The 23,304-nt window shown below is 38.6% G+C and overlaps 1 protein-coding gene across 2 annotated transcripts in view; it reads left to right on the forward strand.

Moving 5' to 3' along the window:
* Positions 1–23,304, forward strand: part of GLIS3 (GLIS family zinc finger 3) — a 488,814-nt gene that overhangs the window by 381,930 nt on the left and 83,580 nt on the right. The gene's annotated exons all lie outside the window — the stretch shown is intronic.

Genomic DNA, 23,304 nt, shown 5'->3' on the forward strand with positions numbered 1-23,304 from the left:
GTATCTTCTATTCATGGCAGAAAACATGTTGAGCTGACCTTGGCTTTTCGAGTGTTTCATTGGTATTGAGATGGGTTCTTGATTCATTTAAGGGCCCTTTATAACAAATTTAAGGGCAGTTTAAGACTCAATGTATTTCAAGTGATTGAACCCCATGGCAAGGGTTTTCAGGTCACCGTGGCTTCTACTGAGAAATTTTGCATTCTTTCATGGTTTATAGGGATTTAACACTTTTATGTTGGGAAATGCTCTGTAGTCTTCTTGTTACTTGAGATTTTTTTTTCTTCCTTGAGAAGTGTTAGCACAGTGCCAGCCAAGGGTACGTATATGGAAAGAATTTGACCTTTTCCTTGTGAGTTAGAAAAATGCTCAGTCAGGGGGATTTGATAGATAGTCTTAATTGCATACAAACCCACTCTTGTAAGTTAATTGTTAAAATCATTTTCCCCTAGAAATATAGTTAAATTTCTTTAATTGGAATCCCAGTAAATTGATATCTGTGATCATTAGACAGACACTGGATTTGCTCTTGTGTTTCAGAAAAGCAAAGGAACTGCTAAGTTAATTAAGAATGTAAATAAAGTGAGAAAGCATGTGCTTAATCTTCTTAAAATAACACACCCTTTTTGCATGGTATTAACTACTTTCAGCAGGACCACTGTCCATTGTTTTGTTATCATCTATATATACCTTATAAATTTGAATTAGTAAAAAAAAAAAAAAAAACCACACACCTTCTAGATGAGGGGGTTTTCTTCCCCCTGAATCTGATCATTTTCTGCCTCCAAGTTGTCCAAATGTGTAAGGTTTTATTGTAATAGTGAATCTATCATTAACATCGGAAAGTACCCTTGTAGAGATTAACAATTGTCATGGACATGAAAGAGTATCGGTCCCCTATCTAGACAAATAAGCAACACTGTAATGTTCAAGTTAAGAAGGTAACCTAGGTTGACAGATTTGGAAATGTAACGGGATATTTTCAGGAATTATTAATGGTTTCTCCTGTTCAAACTTGATGTGTTTCAGCCTCTGTATAAAGAAAGAGTAGTTTCAATTGTGTGAGAGATTGTTGAAGCACTAAATGAAAAAAGAAAACCAGATCTTGAGACTACAAAATATTATTTTACTGACAATTTGCAGGCACCATTTAACAAGCAATCTAAATAAACAAGGGTGTACTTTCAAGGAGCAGTATTGTAATCTCATGTCAAATATTGCAGTGTTATCTTAATTTTGTCTTACGTAAAAGAAGGCCCTGTCTCTCCAATGGCTTAGCTTTTGATGTTCACTGTTTTCTGCAAGTGGTTGAATTGGATTTCATTGACTTGTTGACTTGCAATGCGCAGCCCTTAGTGATAAGTTTGCAGTGTTTACTTTCCGATTTTAGCCTGCCTTTTTATCCAAAGATTTTAAAAATTCTTTATGAATCCATGGTGGATTAATTTGTGGAAATTGAAATGACGAAAGTTGCTCCATCCAACAAAAAAAGGAAATGTCACTCCCAGGAGAAGCAGTTGCTAATAAACCTGAAACTAGTCAATCCATATTTCCAAATCTTGTGCTGATATACCAGTGTGTAATATTTACATGGTACAATGTTGTTACTAGACCTTGGAGAGATTCTAATTGCTCACTCACATCAGGACTTGGTATTTGAAATATTTCCTGGCAGCAATAAAAAAAAAGAAACAATAAACCTTTTAAGGCAGAATTAAGATTATTTACGACTTTAATTAAAAATTGAAAACTGGCATCATTTCAAAAAAGCCTTTACAAAAATGTGAATTAATCAAAAATAACCATAAAAATTCCAAGGTGATAAAGGCACAGTGGAGTAATGGTCCTAGTCCTAGGGAATTGTTTTGTTGAAAAGAATAAAACCCTTTTCTGTCACACTCTGTTAGTCATGGACTTATTTAATATACCCTGCTTGCCTGCCTGCCTCTAATCCTCTTTGTAACCTCCCCCTAGACACTAAATGACATTATTTTGGTCTTAACGTTGCCAGTTTTATGAGTCCTACTGTGGAATCAGGGCCAGTGACAAGACACCCATAGCCATAGATAAATGCATGTGAGGAGAGGCAGGGATCTCATAAGTGATGCCCTGACCGTGGGCATATGGCCCTTTCCCACACCTGTCAGATCCTACTGAAAACCAGAAAAACCTGAAATCCCAACTAAACATTATTCAAGCTGTGAAGAGAAAGAAAAAGAAGAAGAAGAAAAAAAAACTCTTCTGCAAAGGAATGGGGATAATTTGGTTCATTGCATGCAGAAGAGTAACTTTTCTCTTTGCATAATTCGTGCACACCCACACATCCCATCATCCGATGTACAGACTTCTTTCATGGAATGTGCTTTGCAGATCTCGAGTCCATTAAATCAAGGGTTACACAGAAAAATGGGTAGCAAAATACTCAAGTCACCAACTATGGTCTCCACAGAGAATAGAAGAAGTTAGCCTATAGAGCAAAAGGCAGAATCTGTCCTTCAATTCCGTCTGATAATGAGTAAGTGAAATAAGAGAAAACTAAGGCAATAAGCCACTTGAAATTTTCCTCAAGGCTATGAGCTTTATCAGAATGTTTCATTTTCACCTTGGAAGTGCCATAAGCGGGAGGGTTTCCTTTAACTCAAGCCTGATATTGAAATGGACTTTTTAAAAGTGCATGCAAAGAATGCCTGACCAGAAGTTAGAGGTTACATGAATCTTTCATCCATTTCACACTTCCACAAAGATTCAAACTTTATTTGTGATTTGTTAAATGTTTGTTAAACATTGACCTATGATCCGCTGTGGTTGATGGCTTTCACTTTTGTGACCTCAAAACAGGCTGTTATAAACCAAGCATAGCATTTGAAATGGGTGCAAATGCAACACACATTTATATTTCCTACATAGAGAACAGCTCTGTATTGCTTTCTGGCAAAATTAGGGCAGTCTATTTACTGTAACTCTTAATAGAGAACTGGTAACTTTTGGGAATCGGTTCAGAGCCACCACCACCTCTCCCCGCTATATACTCAAAACCAGAAAATTTTCATTAAGTACCACATAAGCTCACTTTGCTTTGTACAGTTCTTTGGATCTTTAAGAGCTATGTGAAAATATATATTTTCCTTTAAGTTGAAGCATATATTAAGTGGACTAATAAGGCTCACTTTTTCTGTCAGTTGCTTTCAGTCATGGTCTAGACAGCAGATGGTTTATGCACAAGTAGGATACATGACCAGGGGCCGCCCCAGATTTTGTAATCCCTTTTCATTTTTTTCCTTTCTTGTTTCTGCTCAGGAATAAATTAAAAATCAGTTATACTATTAATAGAATATTAGTAATAGGCACATATCACAGACATATCATCTCAAGATGAACTAGTCCACCTCTTCCTCTCACATTTTAGAAACTATATTGGAATGCAGGTGAGGGAGAGTGATGCTGTTATAGGGATGACATTCAAATAGCACTGATTTTTAAAAGCGAGTCACAAACTTCTGTACTTTAATCATTGTTGATGATGCATTACTTACCTCACACCTCAAAATGATGGTGAAACATACCTGAATATCCTGATGCTCTCATTTGAAAGTAACTTACTTCAATAAAGGCTCTGGGAGATGCTTTTGTAAAACAAGTGCTTTTGGTTAGAAATTTTTATGCTAATTAATAATTAAACTCAAATGAAAAAATAAGCCATCTTAAATTTAACGCTGTGCCAATAGGACTGATTTGAAGTTGAAACCAGTTGCTTGGAGGCTTCCCTTTTAAGTAGACCCAATATGATGCCAGCTATGCTTTCCAGAGCATTTTGATGCTACATGGTGATGGGAGCTATTTAACAAGAGCTAAGAATCCATAATTTGTAGGAATTGGGAGAGGTTGTGAATGAAAGTGACCACTTAGTGAGAATAAGCTTCTCTTCCTTTCTTGAGTGATCAGAGAAGCTGTCTTTGGCCTTTCAGTAAATATAGAAAAATATCAAAAGATGTCTACCACCATCTCTGGGGTAATGGTCCAGGATCTTATTTCGTGCTTAAAGCTTTTTCCCAAGGTGTGCTCTTTAGAATACATTCCACAGAATGTTATTAGATATTTCTTTTAAAAAGATTTTTTGGTCATATAAGTTTAGGACACACTAAGCTAAGTACTATTCAATGGTTTCTTTCTTGCAAGAGTTCTCAGAGCCTTGGATATACGAGTATTCCAGAAGGAAGATAGTGTTAGGCGTTGCTCAAAATTACTTGGCCAACTAAACCATCTTTGTTTTTCTGTAGGATCTCAACAAACTACTCTTCTACTAAATTATTTGCAAAGTACAATCTCAAAGAATTCCATTTATTCTACTCAACAGATATTTATTGAGTACTTATTGTGTGTCAGGCGCTAGGTTAGATCCAGAGATACAAATGTGTATAAGACAGACATGTTCTGTGCCCTCATAGATTTACATTCTCTTGATGAAAGTCCAACAACAGTAAAAAAATAAACGGAAAATCAGCAACATAAATACAGACAGGGAAACAATTAGGGTACTGATATGGATATTAACAGAGGGTGGCCTATTGAGGTGAGATGGGCAGGAAAGGCCTCTCTGAGGAGCTGAGCATATTTTTAGTGGGAACACATTCAAATGACGAATTTAGAAACAAGGCCAGTCCCTCAGTGGCTCACACCTGTAATCCCAGCACTTTGGGAGGTCGAGGTGGGTGGATCACTTGAGGCCAGGAGCTCAAGACCAGCCTGGCCAACATGATGAATCCCCTTTTCTAGTAAAAATACAAAAAAATTAGCCAGGCATGGTGATGTGCACCTGTAATCCCAGCTACTTGGAAGGCTGAGGCAGGATAAATCCTTGAACCTGGGAGGCAGAGGTTGCAGTGACCTGAACTGTAGTCACGCCACTACATTCCAGCCTTTGTGACAGAGTGAGAAAAAAAAAAGAAAGAGAGAGAGAGAGAGAGAGAGAGAGAAAGGGAGGAAGGGAGGAAAGGAAGAAATAAATGAAAAAAATACAGATTGGTTGCAAATTTTTAAAAAGCATTGCGGGCTGGGCACGGTGGCTCATGCCTGTAATCCCAGCCCTTTGGGAGACTGAGATGGGCAGATCACGAGGTCAGGAGATCGAGACTATCCTGGCTAACATGGTGAAACCCCGTCTCTACTAAAAATAAAAAAATTAGCCGGGCATGGTGGCAAGTGCCTGTAGTCCCAGCTACTCAGGAGTCTGAGGCAGGAGAATGGCATGAACCCGAGAGGCGGAGCTTGCAGTGAGCAGAGATTGTGCCAGTGCACTCCAGCCTGGGCTACAGAGCGAGACTCTGTCAAAAAACAAAACAAAACAAAACAAAAAACACTGCTTTAGTCACAACACTGTACCTTCCTGTTTGAGCTTTAAAAAAAAGAACCTGATACTACTAACACTACAGCAATAGATGTTAGGATCATCTTAATTTGTTTTAATTGCATCTTTCTGCAGCCTGTCTTTCTTAAATGAGATGGCACTCAATTGAAGGACTGCATGCTAGACAGTAAAAAGCATAGCTTAGTGCTCCCGTCTAAGAAAATGACTCAGATGGTCAGCATTTGTGATTCTCTGAGTACACTCTGTCCTCACTTAATGGCCTTGATAGGTTCTTGGAAACTGCAACTCTAAGCGACATGATGTATAACAAAACCAATTTTACCAAAAGCTAATTGATAAAACAAGAATTAAGTTCCTAGGGCATATTTCTGGTCAGAAAAACATCATCAAACTTCCAAATAAAGATCTCAAACACTTTTAACATTAAACATTGAAGTGAATGTGAGCTTATGTACATTTAAGAAAGATTATTAAAAGCAAATACCAAAATTAGTTTCCCAATTGTTTAAGTTCAAGGTTGAGGGTGGCTGGATCCTACCCCAACAGCTCAAAGCCTGGAGAGGATTCCATCTTATCACAGTGCGCACACACGCACGGACCATGTAGACACATCCTTTCACCTAATGGTAACATCTTTGGTACATGGGAGGAAACCAGAGTACCTGGAGAAAACCCATATAGACATGGGGAGAACACTTCACACAGACAGCGGCTCCAGTCAGGAATCAATTTTTTTTCTCATCAGCACTATAAAGACACCACATTATTCCAGGACCTGCTGTACTCAGTACAGGCAAGGCCCCATGCCAGCTCTGAGGATTTAGAAACAAGACCTGGCCCTGCCCTCCTGAAGATTACATTCTACCAAGAGACACCAGTAGATGCCTGCTTTCAGTACACTGGGGGAAATGCTATGATAAAGTCACACAGAGAGAGCTTCTGGAACATGGTACTTGGGAGTTCCTTGGCAAACGATAGAGATTGTTAAGGAGTAGTCTTGTATTTACTGTCCGAAAGCAATAAGGAGATCAATATTATTCTTTATTACATTACAATATTTTGTCAAATATAACAAAGTAGTTTTATTTCTATTCCCCCTGAAAATGGGTAATTGGGACCAAAAATAGGTTTTTGGGGCACAGTTCTGGCCAACTATGTAAGGAATGAGAACCCTCTGACAGGTGCTTTAATGAGCTATTCAGGCTGTACAGTGCCTAGCACAGCTATCTTATGGAAAGAGTTCCTAGATAATTGTTTTTCTGATTGACTGACTGACAGAAGCCTTCTAAGCTTCTTATTCCCTGTCTCTTATTAAATTTTATGCATTCTTGATGAAAATCATTTTGGAATAAAAACTAATTTAGCTCAGGCTCTCTGCTACCTAAATATAGTGTCCTAAAATCTCATAACACAGCTCACTATTGCCCTTCTCAGGCACTCCCTCTCCATCCCCATCAAAGTATTCGTGTCCCTTGTGCAAGTACTGCTCCCTCTGGTAATTCTCTCTTGTCTTTCCTTTTCAGCTTCAGTTGAGCTGTGTCATTGATATCCATGGGCAGTATCTTCCCATTTGTTTGTATCCTGGCTCTCTGATCTGTGAAGATTTGTTTTCAGGGTGACTTCACACAAGGGCGTGGATAAGCCTAATACGAAAATTTTTCATGGTGCATACCAGGCAGATGGCCTTGTCTTAGAGTGGTGTTTGGATTGGACATCAGAAGGTGTGGACTTCTTTTAAGCAGTGCCATGAATTGCTTCAGGACTTAGCTTAAGTTACATTCCCCTGGTTTTTCCATTTTCCCTTCTTTGCAACTAGCTTAAAAGGCAACATGGGGCCCCAGAAGTGAAAGGGGAGCTAGTTCAGTAGAAAGCATTGTTATGCCACATACCTGCAAATCCATGGCAGTCTACTGTGACTGACAACAGACCAGTAGTATCCTTGGAAATATTTTCCTTCCTAAGAACTGAATATTCTTTCAGTGATTACTAGAGCCAGCCTTTCTGGGTCATATAGATACTCAGACGATAGCACAACAGAAGATCCAGACAAAGGAAAGCAAGCTGGAATCCAAACTAGAGGGAATTTAAATCAAATTTGAACCTGTGAAATCTAATTATATTCAGGGGTTTTTGACTTGGGGCTCATAGACCATGGGCAAAGGCCCATGGATGGCTGTGTTTCAGGAAGCTCACGAACTCCCAGAAATTATATGCAAAATGTATTTTTCTGAGGAGAGGCTCCATAGATTTTACTGACCTCAAGTGATCCACCTGCCTTGGCCTCCCAAAGTGATGGGATTACGGACATGAGCCACTGCACCTGGCCCACGGCTATTCTTTTAACTATAATAGAAAGGCATGGCTTTTAGGATGGTTGCTTGCCACACTGCCACTACATGAGGTCTCGGCTATAGCCCATCAGCACTATATGCATCCTTAAATGTCACCTCATCCATCCTGCAGCCTAGTATGGGAGTCACATTTAGGAAGTCCCAAAAGATATTCATAAAGCTTCTTCATGTCATCTTAAACTTTCTGACTTTTGTGACAGTCTTTTTGGGTATTCCTGTTATTTAGCAACTCTAATATGTTCAAACATCCTTGTGCTATAAAGAAAAAACACAACATGCTTCTGAAACACCTGCACATGGGCTTTACTTCTGTCTTCCAAATGTGCTGCTGCTTTTCCATGGTGACTTTGCTGATGTCTGTGAAATTCTCCCTTAATATCTCTAGTTTCCCACAATTTTTTCTTATTACCCAGGTTCCAGATTTTTTGGCATATGGATTACATTCGTCTCTATGCTCTATATTTCATTCATGGTGTAGAGTACAGTGTCAGCAAGGGTCACATGAGGCTTGCAGTGTCATTTATTGGCTATTGAGATAGGCATTGAGGTAAAAAGGTCGACAAAGGAACCAGTGCTAAAGGGCCTTATATGCCCTGCTAAGGTGTTAAACATATACAGTGGTCAGATCTGTGATTTAGAAAGATAATTATAGTGGTAATGTGGGAAATGAATTAGGTATTTACAGTGAAAGGAGACAAGGCAATTAGTTTAGTTGGCATATTTCCATTAATCAACAGTCTTTGGATACAGTGGCTCATCCACCTATGACTGTACCCAGCCATGGTGTCATCAGTTCTAGGTTTCTCAGTCTTTTTCAAAATGCTATCATGAGAGACTGCTAATTATCTTGGAATTCTAGGAGTGGCTTTCCGCTAATGGTATCTAAAAAGGAAAGGAGGATTCCCTCGTTGTTCCCAGTAACCCCATCCTAACTCCAACTGACTTCCTTCCTTCTTTACTGCTTGGCAACCCATTATTCTTCCTAGAATCTTTCCAACCATAAAGTTGAAGCTTTCTGGTCATTAGATACATTTTTAGCCTCTATCTTTTTTACCTCATTGAAATTTGGGATATGCATCTCTTTCTCCATTTTTTGGCTTTATCTCTCTGTATTTTTTCAAAGCATAATTTTATAATCACATTTACAAGTGTTTTTAGTAGCAGTTTGTGAAGACTTAGAACCTTGAATTCCCTGACTAACTAGATGAGCTCTCTTGTTAACTTCTTTCCTATCCTTCCCCACCTTACCCCCAGTAATTATTTTTGCACATTTCCCCTTCACCACTCCCTCCTGTGGAAAAAGTACACATAAGCCAGGTAGTAGCAGTGTTGTGATATCATGCTCAGAGTCCATTCTTCTTTTTAAAATTACATAAGTGATGCCTATCTGTGTTAAAAAAAAAAAAAATGAGGACATATGCAAACTTTCATTGAAACCAAGACACCATTGATTGTGAGACTTGTCTTGATTTCAGAGATGTTAAAATGTATTTTCCAATCAATGAATCACAGTGGCTTAACTTTGGTGCCTATCTTTCTATATATTTTCTCCTATCATATGCAATCATATTATAGGTCCCTCTGTTTTGATTCTTCTAAGCGGTATATAGAGAATATATTGCCTTGACAGTAACTGTATTTTTAATGGCTGCATTTTAAAGATACACTGCATGTCACTTAACCAATTTTCTGTTTTCAGACAATTAGATTATTTTAAAGATTGTACTATCATGAACAATTCTATAGCACATATGCTAGTATATAGATCTTAGTACACATCCTAAAGTGCTTCAAATAAATTCCTTACAACATATTGCCAAAATGACTTCCCCAAAATTTGTAACAGTTTATTTGAATTTCTGTTAGGACTATATAAAACCAACTTTTTTCTTACACTTTACCAATGTGACGTGAGAGAGAGAGAGAGAGAGTGTGTGTGTGTGTGTGTACACAGTATGATGGTTGAATAATAGATGAACTATTGATATACATTCTTAGATTGCTGGTAGATTTGATTTCTTCAAAATTTATTAACCATTTATATTTCAATGTTATATTATCTGTTGTCTTTTCTCATTTTATGGATAATTTTTATATTGATTTGAAGCAACTATATATAACAGATATTAACTAGTTAATTGTCATATATATTGCAAATATTTTAGTAGTTTGCCATTTGTGAAACTTGATTTGCTGTGTAAAGAATTTTTTAATCATAGAAAATCTACTATAGGTATATTTTTATATATTTTTTGATTTTTCTCCCCCATCTAAAGGTTTCTGTTTTGATGTCACTTTTACAAAGGCCAACTCATTATTCCACTATTTCTTTAAACTCCAGCTTTCTCCCATTTTAGTGAAACTGCTCTTCTGATGGGGTAGTTCTTGTTTTTTGTAAAGAACAAGAAAGGCTTTGGAACTGTGCCTGACTGAGTGTGAATCTTAGCTCTGACTCTGGGAGAAATTACTTACCTTCTCTGAGCCTCAGGTTCCCATGCTAAAACAACCTACCTTCACAGGGTGATTGTGTGCTTCAAATAAGACCATGCATGTGGATGGACTTAGTGAAAAACCCAAACTGCAGAATATAGGAGTGCTCCGCACATAGCTTTTTTCTTTTCTCCTGGACACAACTTAGTTAAATGAGAAGGGTTTCTTGTGGGTAATCTGAATACAATTTTAACTGTCCTCATTTTGAGATACACATTGCAGGCAGCTGTTGAACTGCACACCTTGTCTTGAAGGAATAATGCACGACACCACTGTGCATAATCAAAACTTTAGTTCCAATTTGCGTTCAGATTCAGTAACAACGATACTGCAAAGTCCTGTAGGGTTGTGATGCAGGATCATTAAGTTTGGTGGTAAAAAAGATAAATTACTGTAATGAGAAGTTTTCCTCATTTCAAATCTCTAAGGACATCACGGAGCTTTGAAAAAGGAGACTCAAAAGGAAAAATATAGGTAGAGAGCTGGCAGGGCAAGAAGACAAGAAGCTCTGTTTCACAATAGTGCTTTGGGCTAGCCTAGCACACAGTCACCAGCTAGGCTATAGGAATTTAGATAATGTTTACCCATCATAGCCTTTGAATAGAAACTGTATTTTGAGATAATAGTGCAAAGGACATCCTTGACATTTCATTTCCTCATGTGTACATAAGCAAATACAGAAATCGGATTTCATTTCTGTGTACTCAAAATAGCAACCAAGGATCCAAAGATGATCCCCCACCTCTTCTTTAAAAAAAAAAAAATCCTCTTCTTTTATATTCAAAAATATGTCAAGAGTAAGTTCCTGAATTTCTGAGTCACAAAGACTCAGACACATAGGGAGCCCTAAATCATAGCATAAATGAACTGAGGAACCTGATGCTTCATAATATTTTACCCATCTCCCATCTCTACCCTCATGATGATTTCCCTTCCCCATAGAATGTTAAGCATGAAATTGATTAGAGACTTTTAACGTAGCAAAAACACTCACAAACTCAGTACCACTTTTATCTCTTCAACCATCAGCGAAAGCAAGAAAGGGTGATTTGATATTTAAAACAGTCAGTAATAACATAATGGATGCCATTAGCTATTTTTATTCTCTTTACTTACGAAATAATAGTTTAAAAGAAATGGGAAGGCCAACAATAATAATCACCAAATACCAGTTTGCTGGGTATTTTCATGTGTGTTTACTTTTTCAGTCTTCAAAACAATTCTACCAGGCGAGTATTACAGTTATTCTTGTGGCCTTCTGTTAGAGATGGTAGAGCCTCCATGCTTTGAAGTATCTTTTCCGAAATTCTTCAAGCCCCTTTCTTGGTAACTGGGCCAATAGTACCATCCAGTTGGGGTATCCTGATCCTATTTCATTTCATTTTAGAGATGAAAGACCTCAGGTTCAGAGAAGTTAAATGACTTACAAAGCACATTAAGTAAGCAGTAGAACTGTACTCAGGCTACATTTTTCTAACTCAACATCCAGTGCTCTTTTGGCTTTACCATTCTGACTATGACTCTCTGATTTCCCAACATTGAAGATATTATAACTTACCAACTAGTTCTTGGCATGAATTCTATTGTGGCCTCTGTTAGAGATGGTGGTAGATTTTCCCCATGCTTTGGAGTACCTAATTCAAAATTGTGTAAGCTCTCCTCTTGGTGGCTAGGTCAGCAGTACCATCCAGGTGGGGCAACCTGATCCTACAGTGAGATCCACGTGATCACTGGCCCCCATTCCATCCTTCAGGGCACTTTCCCACCCTCTTCCCTATATGTAGGGTCAGCTAAGTACCCCAAGGAGCTCTAGAACTCACACCTATGGGGTCCTCCTGGGGTCTTGTAGGCAGACCCTAATTCCAAGGTGTTGGTTGGTGAACATTGGTCATTGAGGCATTTCTTTAGCTGAATTGGTTGAAAATTGGACCTCTACAGTGGTTCTGGCATACTGATTGGGAGTGACTCAAATTGATGATATGGATAAGAACCCCACAGTTTTTGTTTTTTGTTTTCAATGCCATGTGTATCCTAGGGGTGGCCCTTTAGAGGGCAAGAATTGCAAAGAGTCTGAGATTTTACCCTAGGTTACACGCTAGCAAGTTAGCCTGCCACAGTTTCATGGATACTGGCAGAAGACATGAGACTCCTGGGTCAGAGTCTCAAAGGACAGTGTATTATTTATAGTAATAGTGGTAGCTAGAGTATCATCATTTTCTTATGCCAGTTTTTTAAGTCCTAGTTCCCATAAGGTACCATGAAGAGGGCCAGGCACTAGGTTGTATTATAAGAGGGAAATTCTGAGTTTAGGGAATTTGAATCTTTTATAATGGACATAAACATGCTTGCCTTTTGATCAGGAGGGAGGCACTGTCATGGTTTTTCAAAGCATCTTTGCAAAGATAGTTCAGAAAGATTGCCAGTGTCCCTCCCTGCTCACAAGACACATCATGGAGAATTACCTCTCAATGTGAAGTTCCTGTTGGTCCTTCTTAATTGCAAATGTGCAAGGACAGCCAAACAGTAATCCCAGCCTACCCTCAAATGACCCTAAATATTCAGGATAGTCCTGAAATAAAAGTAGTTTCCAAAAGAAAAGACTGAAACCAGGAAGGAGGGAACATGGATATTTGAAAGACATGACTCTCTCTCTTGCCAGTCTACATTTAGCCCTAAACATTTTCATCCACATTCGTTTGAGATTCTACAGTCCTGCCCGTGAATGCCATCAGTTATCTCATGATTTGATAGATGTTCCTCACTGCCCCCACCTGAAATTATTCTTACCACTAGCCTTCTACAAAGCATAAAATTACCACCATTACAATCATTCTTTTTCAGTTATAGGATTATCTCCAGAAGATCCCTATTAGTTATTTTTTCATTGTATAGCAAAGGCAGTGCAACAGTCCCTTCGCTCCCATTAATATCTCAATGTGGGTTCAATTACCAATTTTCAAGGAGCAACTATGTCTATTTTCTATGGCTACTATACAGGAACGGTGGTTTCAATAGGGATATGGGTTTGAAAGAAGTCGGAAATAGAGTATACTTGGACCTGGGTGAGGTCATTTCAGTGGGGCCCCAGAGAATAAAGGAATAACTTGAAACCAGTAGATGACAAGGCAGTGAAAAACTCGGAAGTAGAAAGCATTGAAAAAAAAAAAGATAGAGTAGTGATTTAGAAGTCACTTCGCAATTTATACTGGAGCTCATCCTGCTATTGGGCTTTAAGAATAGAAGTTAAAAAGGAGTTTTATTATATTCCATCTCCTCAGTTTTCCTTGGCTTTTTAAAGGAATGTAGGCAGTATATTCTAAAATGAATTTCAATGGAGTGCTTTTAGAGGAACAATTCAAATGGAGTTGTGTTTGCTCACTTGTCAATGTCACCGTTTCTTCTGGGTGCCTAACTCAGCCTCAGCTGAGTGCACTGTTCATGCAAACATCTTCAGCTCTGACAGCACATGCTGTTCATGGTATTGCCCCTTTGGCCACACTCCTATGACATGCTGGTACCAGGAACACTAGCAACTTGGATACAAAGCAATGATATTTACATTGTTATGGTTAAGTTAACTTTGTGGTAGTGAAAACCTCAGTTTTTCATTTCCTGGCTACTAATTCCAATTTGGAATTGCAACACTGCATTTACATGCATTTTTGCCTTTTAAATGTTCTGTGGTATTGCAACATTTGAGAAATTCCCAGGGACCCTTAATCTTCCTACAAACCCTGGTTTGTAAGCTAAGGACCAGCTCACTATCTCAGAGTTATCTCTTTGTGCCCTTGCTGAATAATTCTGATTTTGAATTGTACGTCTTTAGAGTCCCCGTGCTGTCTTTTAGTTCAAGTTTCCCTCTTGAATATACTAATAAAAGGACAAAGAAAAAGGATTTTAAAAAGATTTTAGCTGCTTTTTTCAACAGCAATTGAACTTAAAGCTACTTTTCCTATTGTTTTCCATGAAGTCTCATTTAAAATATTTTATTAATGCAAAGAGATGTGCATTCAGGGCTAAGGACCACTGAACAGTAGCCATGGCAACCAGGAAGCCATTCGGGAGGAGAAAAAAAAATGCAGTAAAGAGTAAGTGTTTTAATCCTTAACTTTAATCCTTTTACTTCCTGTTCTCAAAATGAAATATAAATCAGGCACCATGCAGCGCTGCAATTTTTCTCTGAAAGGGATGTTGGCAAAAGAGGATTAGCAATGGACAGACGTGTTTAAGGAATTTAATCACACAATTTGTTGTAAAACTTTGGAGACCACGAGTGACCAGTTCCTTTGAGTGGCGTCAATGAGAACCAACAAAACATACTTTGAACCTGATTAGAGAGTTGGCGCAGGGGGACACCCCTGTTTGCTGTTATTGTTACATCATTTCAGGCTGTGGTAATGACATGAGAAATCAAGGAATTTGCTTGGTCCCCCAGTGGGGAGGTAGAAGACTTGGGGTGTCTCCTTGGTAGAATAGAGATATTCTTTTGATCTTCGTGATGCCAGGGAAAAATTAAGTCGCCCGTATTTCACATACTACCTTTCCTTGATGTTCGATTACTATAGGAGTTTCACAAAGGCTTGTGCTTTCTATTGTCAATAGACTCTTGGGTTTCTGCTAAAAAGCACAGGCTTTAGTTTCTGTGGACAGTAAAACAGCATTCTCAGAAGGACTGATTATTTCTTAACGTTTCTACTCTTTGTTTCTAAGATTTTCTTCTACATGGACTAGAAGACTTGTTCTACTTGTTAATTTCTGATTTTTAAAAAAATCTGATTTTCTTTCTTTTAAGTCAGATAAAAAAAATATGGCCCCCACACTGACTTGTCTTCCCTAGTTCTTTGGAGGATGGTTGGGGAAGAAAGAGAGATATGCCTTTTAATGGCATTTTTCCTTCCTTCAGCATATATATGTGAGAGTATTTCTTTGATAAATTTATTTTTAGTGAACTAAAAGTTACCAGCATACATGGCTCTTTGCAGAGATCTGAGGTACCTACAACTTGTACTAGCTTCCTGCCATGTCAGAATGTGAAATTACTTCCAGTAATAGCATCTTTCCAGGGGGCTGCTGATAATTATGACAGACAGGTAACATCATGAAAGCTGGAGCATTTGCAAATGGAGTTAGACATAGCAGACCGCTGAGTTTGGAGTTTCTTGTAGACCTCGAGAGCAAAAGTTTACAAGCTAAAACCTGCAGACAACAGGGCATCTGGACAAGAAAAATACTATCCTGTCCTCTAGCTTAGAGGACAACGTGCAAGGTTGATAATACCTGTTCCTGATTCCTCGTCTTGACCCGGTCTTGTTTCTCCCCATTCTGTCAGAACCAGCAAGACTAATACGATCCTGGACAGTGCTTCGGAGATCTGTATACCGTGAGCAGCCACTAGCAGTCCTCTTCACCCTTACCACACTTTTCTTAGATTTTTGACTTTCTAGTCTGAATTTCTGGTATGGAATTTTGTGTTTTTTGAGAGGGGATTGGGATAATTGGAGGGGGTGGATGATAAGAAGAAAGACAGAATGGTGTCAGTACCTAAAGGAGGAATGGTAGATGATGAACATGAAGATGACTTTGGCAGAGTCTACACAGGCTACAGGAAGGCTGTAGGAGAGTCTAGTCCCTGTCTTGGGCTTCACCCTGAGGCACTTCTCCAAGCCAGGCCTCCTTTCTGATGACCAAGGAGAGGAGCTTTATTTCACCAAAGCATCAAAAGGTCATGTGATTCATGCATTGCTCTAAGACACACAGTCCTCAGACAAGAAGAGGGAAATTACTGACAGTAATTCTGTGCATTGACGAAAATAACACCACAGGCAAGCTCTTACTTTGGTGGCATTACATCAGGGGAAAAAGGCTTTGGGGCAGTGTTAAAGACTGGATGTGGAGCAGGGCCAGTGTGATCAGGTTTACCAGCTGATCACTTACTCAATCCCTGGTCAGAAGATGAAGGTTCTCATCTTGGCTGTGTAGTCCGTCAAACAGGGGGCTGGGATGTATAATTTGGGACCCAATCAGCTTGAAATATCTGTTTTCTACTTATCAAATTTACACTAGACATTGAATCTTTAGAAGAAAGGTGGAAAATTGGATTTGTTCCCAGCCCTTCCAGATGAATGAGAGATATGAAGTATAATGTAGTGAATTAGCATTTCCTGTTGGAAGGATTGCTCATTTGCATATTCCAAGAGGCAACGTATAAATGTGGATAGTGTTATCTAGTGAAATTTGGCATGAATGTGGGCTGAATATTATAAAGAAATAAACTTTGGCTGGGCGCAGAGGCTCATGCCTATAATCCCAGCACTTTGGGAGGCTGAGGCCAGAAGATCACTTGAGCCCAGGAGTTCGAGACCAGCCTGAGCAGCATAGTGAGCCCTTGTCTCTCCGTTAAAAAAAAAAAAAAAAAAAAAAAAAAAAACTTAGCCAGATTTGGTGGTGTACAGTTGTAGTCCCAGCTACTCAGGAGGCTGAGGCAGGAGGATAGCTTGGGCCCGGGAATTCAAGGATACAGTGAGTTATGATCACACTATTGCATTCCAGCCTGGGTGACAAAGCAAACACACTATCTCTAAAAAAAGAGAAAGAAGGAAAGAAAGAAAGAAAGAGAGAAAGAGAGAGAGAGAGAGAAAGAGAGAAAAAGAAAGAAAGAAAGAAAAAAGAAGGAAAGAAAGAAAGAATCTGCCCAAGTGTCTTTTTAAAAAACTTCTGTTCAATTTCACCTAGCTGTTTACCATTTAATTAGGCATATTTAAACTGCCCCATTCTTTTCTTCCCCTGATGTTGCATGTGATGATTTCATTTGTCTTTGGGGCCTACCCCAAAGGTTAAGCATGGATTAATAAATACTCAGCAGCCATTGACTCATTTGTCATTCATTCATTTACTTGTTCACACATTCCCTAAACATTTATAGAGTACCTTTCATGTAAAAAGAAGGACTATTTTAGGTGGCATGATCAAACACTCAAGGGTTGTTTATAAAGCCTTTTTTTGTCTTTTACGATGTGCACACATATTGATACAATTTCTAAATAGCTATTATAAAATGTACAAAACCATGAGTGCCAACAGCAAGAAGAAGAGAAATTGTTCTTAGAATATGAAAAAGAATAAAATTATTTTGGAATGGAAAGGCCTGGGAAAACTTCAAGGGACAAGTGACATTGAATTGGACCCTGGAGAATGTGCAGAATTTATTGTAGATATGTAGAGTCCAGAGAAAAGGGGACTCTAGATGAGGGAGGTTTGTGGCCAGAAGTACAGCATTAGACATCAATGGGAATAAACAAAGATTACAGGAATGTCCTGACTCTGCATGACCTCAATCATGGGACACGAAGCTAGGTGAGAGCCAGTGTGTTAAAGCCCATGAATTTGGGTATAGGTAATGTTTAGGGGAGAGTCACTAAAGGGCTTTGAACGAGGAGAAAAGCTAAACTGACTGTTGAGTATAGAATGGATGGGAGAGCAAAAAGCAAGTGCTCTCCACTGAAACGACAGCCTTCAACTTTTAGAAGTAGGTATTTTTAAAATTGTCCAAACACTCAAGCACATGAAAATCAGCCTTAAATCTTCTTCACTCAATCTGTTTTAATGAAATGAAAGGCAAAAGAAAATGAGATCCACTGACTTTTACATTGAGTCCCTCCCCACACTTCCTAAGCTGTAACATAGGCAGGGGCTGTAGTCAGAAATCAATTCAAGGGAAGATAATACGGAGCTGGTAAGATGGACGGGGGAAGTAATTACTAGATAGCTGGCTGCTTTAATTAAACCTTGAGAATACTTGAATAGAAAGAAAAATGCTACACTTGAATGGATGGGATGGAATGTGTGTGGTCACATTAGTGCAATGAACCAGTGTCAGAGGAATTTATGAAGCTGTGATAAAAGTAAACCCTTCATTTTGCTTTGAGTCTTCACAACCCAATAACCAGGCCCCAAAGGGTGAAGGGGGATGTTTTTCATGGCAAAGTGAAATTCCATATTAACATTTCTCTGTTTTTATAAAAAAAGAAGAATACATTCTTCAGTTTAGTCTTCTGCTTTTAAGATGTACTTCTGAATGAAACTTGAATTCACCTTTGACTGTGTCATTTGTGTATCATTTTCCAGTTAGAAAAAAATGTAAGATTCTCAGTGTCAGTTTTAGAAAAATATTGACTTAGGAAGGAAATTATGTTTTTACAAATGTAACAATACAAAAATTACAAGTTGCATGCCTTTCTGATTTCAACATCCTTTTGAACCTCAGCTCCCCAGCTCTGTCCAGCATAGCTAGATAGTGGGACAGATTTTGGTAAAAGGACATCTAAATGAAGTGTTAACATTCTCAGAGTGCTCTAAAAATGTTTTGTTGTTGGTTCTGGTTTCTAATATGTTTTAATCTCTTCCAAGAGGGTGAACACTGGCTACATTCTCCTGAGATAGAATAATTCCAGGGCGCTATGCATCCTTGAAAACTGTGCTCATATCTTGATTAGGACCCTGGCCCAGGACGCTAGTTCTTAGGCTAATAAGCAAGACCCCAGTGTGTTACTAACAAAGGTCTCACTCTTAACGTACACAATAGCCTCTTCTTGAGTAAAAAAGAAAATCAATTATATGCAACAAGAGCCATCATCCTTAGGTCACCTGATGTAATTATGTTATAAGCCTACGGAGTTAATGTTATCACTCCATTGTACAGAGGAAGGTTCTGAAGTCTTGAGAGGTTATCTTGCCAAAGGCCACATAGCAGTAGGGGCAGAGCTGAGATATGAACCTGTGTCTATTTGACCCCAAAGTCTCCATCCTTTTCCCCTTGCCATGTTGCCACACTGTGGTACACAAAAGGAAGAAGCTGATAAAGAAAGAGAAAATATGTCCCCAAAAATGGGTGGGAGAAAAAGGAAAACAGGAGTGCATGTTATGGAGTGGTAACAGTGCTTCTACACTGAATATTAATAAAAATAATAATAGAAATGGCAGCACGTGTTTCACATTGATTATATACCATGTATTGGTGAAATGCTTTCTTATCTCATGTTATCCCTAACAACAGCCTTATAAATTAGGTGCCATTATTATCCACATATTACAAAGAAGACTAAGGTAAAGAAATGTTAAACAACTTTCTTGTAGTTGTCTAACATTTCATTAGTAAGGATATAAAAATTCAACTCCATGTAGTCTGGGTCTTATATTTTATGATCCATATTGTGGAGAGGCTATTGTAAGTGGTTACTAATGTTGTAGTGTAATTCATAGGGTAGAGACAATTTTTGTAGATAACTCACTTTGGGGTGGCCATTTAACATCGGTCTTAATGCCAGAGAATGTTTTAATCAAATTTTCACAAGGCACTGAAGAAGGGTACACGGTAGCCAGCTGAGTGCTTGAGTTGAATGATACGTAGCCAAGAAGAGGTTCTGTACCACTCAACAGCAATGCAGCTTTAGAAAGGTAGCCTCCCGGCCGGGTGCAATAACTCACAACTGTATTCCCAGCACTTTGGGAGGCAGAGACGGGCAGATCACAAGGTCAGGAGTTCGAGACCAGCCTGACCAACATGGTGAAACCCCATCTCTACTAAAAATACAAAAATTAGCCGGGCATGGTCACGCATGCCTGTAATCCCAGCTACTCAGGAAGTTGAGGCAGGAGAATCACTTGAACCCGGGAGGCGAAGGTTGTAGTGAGCCGAGATCTGGCCACTGCATTCCAGCTTGGGCGACAGAGTGAGAATCTGTGTAAAAAAAAAAAAAAAAAAAAAAAACAAAGGTAGCCTCCCAGGATACAGTGCCATCAGAAACAAAGAGCATAACATATGGAAAAAGATCTAAGGATTTTACTTGATGATGACCTTTATTCATGCCACACTGTAAACTATGTTAGAGCAGGGAACTTCAGTTGTCTTATGCACCACTTTATCTCCTAGGCGTAGCATAGTTTGGGGTACATGGTACAGAACCAAGAAATATGTGCTGAATGAATGAAGGAAGGAAGAAACATGAATTTTAAAAAGCTATTGACTATTTAGGTTGTATGAATAGAGACAGAAAGCCTAGAATAAAGGGTATGTTTGTTCTGTTGTATTTATCCTGTCCTGGTCAGACAGCTGGTTAACTGTATTAATATTTGGATGTCATTTACGCGTAGGCCATTGAGCTTCAGTATTGAGAGTAATTAAGGTGCTGAATGGAATAACGTGTTATATGAGAGAGCAGGGACTGACATTTTAGTAAGTGACTTCTGTGTCCAAGCATAGTGGTAGATGCGTTCTCTATCTTATCTGATTTAGTTCTCAAAGCAGCCAAGATCACTAAATGGTATTTTATCCTTATTTTACAGAAGGGAAAACGCTGCTCAGGAAAGTGAATATACTTGCCCAGTATCACACAGTAGTTGAACTAAAAGCCTCAAGCTCTTTCTATCTAAGTGTCCTCTTATCTGTGTAAAAAACTTGGCCTGCCTGTAATCTCAGCACCTTGGGAAGCCAAAGTGGGAAGATTGATTGAGCCCCGGAATTCAAGATTAGCCTGGGCAACATGGTGAGACCCTGTCTCTAAAAAAATTATTGAAAATTAGCTGGATGTGGTGGCCCATGCCTGTGGTCTCAGCTACTTAGGAGGCTGAAGCAAGAGGATTGCTTGAACCCAGGAAGTTGAGGCTGCAGTGAGTCATGTTCATGCCACAGCACGCCTTCCTGGGTGACAGAACAAGACCATCTCAAAATAAATAAATAAATAACAAAACAAAATTTTTTCAGCCTGAAGAAAAACCTGCTAAGGGGGGAGGGTCAACAAAGAAGCTAAACCATGCCCCTTCCATGGCTGAAATTCTATAATACTACAGCATTTTGAAGCTTCTCAAATACTAAAAAACAGTAAAAGACTGTGAGCAGTTATTCTGTGTGGTCTGGGGGAGGAGGGGAGGAATAAACCCCAGGAGGATGGATCTATAGTTGACAGATTATAGTTCAACTTCAGGCAAAACTTTTTATATGATGAACTCTGTTTAGCAATGGAGGGTGCTTAATGGTAAGGAAGGAAGTTCTCTGTCATCAAGAGGATTTAGACAAAGGCTGGACTGCTACCATCGTATGTAGTAGTGCTGTGCACTTCATTACTATAAGTTTAAATTAAAATTAATTAAAATTAAATAAAATTAAAAGTTCCTCAGTTGCATTAGCCACATTTCAAATGCTCATTAATCACATGTGGCTAGTGGCTACCAATTAGTGCAGTGAAGAACCTTTCCATCATCACAGAAATTTCAGCTGGATAGTGTTGCTACAGAGTTGGCAGGAGAGGCTTTTGGACCTTAGTTCCTTTTTGCTCTGAAATTCTATGTTTCTTTGAACAATTTCCATAAATCATCATTTTTTACTAAATAATCATTAGTTTTGTTGTGTCCATACTGACACTGATTTTTCATGATCTTATTGAGATATGCCCCAGCATATGTACCCATTCACATATTTTGGAATGTTCATTAATCACCTATGGATAAAATTTGGAGCCTTTGGAGTCACTGCTAACCAAATAGGTATCCCCTATACAGATGTTCAGAACACCCAACTGGACACTTATGTTCCCAAAGAGATTCTTCCAATGCCATTTCTCTAAGTCTTTACTCTCATTTCTCTTTGCAAATTGGTCCTCTTTGCAAATTGGTCATTCCTAAAGGAAATGAATTTGATAGCAGATTGTTAGAGATTAATTACCTATCATATGCCAAAGCCACTTCCTACATGCCAGTGCTATGGAATCCCCTAAAGATGGAATTCTTAGATTCAACTGAAAATTAATTGTAATTAATATAATAGGTTAATTCATTGTAATTATTTTTAAGCCTTTTGGCAATGAGTTAATTCCCCAAGATCCACATTGCTTGAAGTGTCACACAGAACACTTGATGAGAATGTTCTAGTAATAAACCTTAACCCTCTGGGAAAAAAAATCCTACTCTCTTTCCTTCTGGCTTCATTTCTTCAGAAACATATTTTGGTGGCATTTGATTTCTGGAGAACAAAGGGATCCCTACAAGGTGATGCATAAACATGCATGACCCAGATGGACTGTGCTCATTGGAGAAAGGGAAAACAAAAGGTCTTTGATTGTGCCTCGTTTTCTTTGGAAGTATGGCTTGCTTCAGACTAACAGAATGCCTTTGCTCCTAGAATAAAATGTAATGGAACTGAAAATTGAAGAATCTGGGCCTTTTTCCCTTTCCTAATTATTTCCACTTGACTCACTTAATCTTGAACGATTATTCAATCATATCTGAAATGAGAAAATGATGGGAGTAAAATTTCCGTCTCTTGTTACAAGAGCTTATAAACATCAACAGAATAATCCTGTACAAAAAAAAAAGAAAAAAAAAACAAATACAAATCACAATTGATGGTGCCTTTTTTTCATATATTAGAAAAAAATCCCCGCATTGTTAGGGAAGCAGCTCAAATTTCAGCATGCAGGAACCTTGTCAAACCTTGATAGGTGATTTCACTATTAAGGTTGAAAAACTTTCATTTTAAACAAATATTTCATAATGGGAGATTGTATAAAAACGAAGGAGCCAATTTGTTTACTTGCACCTGGATAGGTTGGGCAATTAAGCCCTAAAATAGTTCCTTGAAGATCAGAATCACCAACACTCAGAGGCTCACAAATTGTTTTCCGAGACTCAGAGTTGTCACAAGTCTATGTCCATGAGCCTTCCTGCAGGTGTATGAATAAAAGGATTCAAGCAATTCTAAGTTTCTGAGGGTCAGATTAGGACTCAATATACAAAAAAGTCTTTTTGACAATTGGAACTGTCTAAAGTTGAGGCTAACAACTGAGATGAGGGCGTTGCCCCTTACTATACAGTATCAAGCAGCAAAGACTGACAAGCCACTTACAGGTTGCTGTCAGGGAAGTTGGGCGTAAGGTGGAGGTTTGGACACAGTGACATCTGAAGCCCCTTTCACTCCTTATTGTTCTGGCAAATTAAGGTCTTATTTTTAATTTGGTCTCCCCAATAAGGCTTTTGGTATTATCCAGGATGGTTCACCCCACTTTCATTAAACATCTAGTTTCCACACTCCTGGTGTACAAAGCTGGC

Source organism: Theropithecus gelada, chromosome 15 (genome assembly GCF_003255815.1).
Source record: "Theropithecus gelada isolate Dixy chromosome 15, Tgel_1.0, whole genome shotgun sequence".
NCBI classification, from domain to species: domain Eukaryota; kingdom Metazoa; phylum Chordata; class Mammalia; order Primates; family Cercopithecidae; genus Theropithecus; species Theropithecus gelada.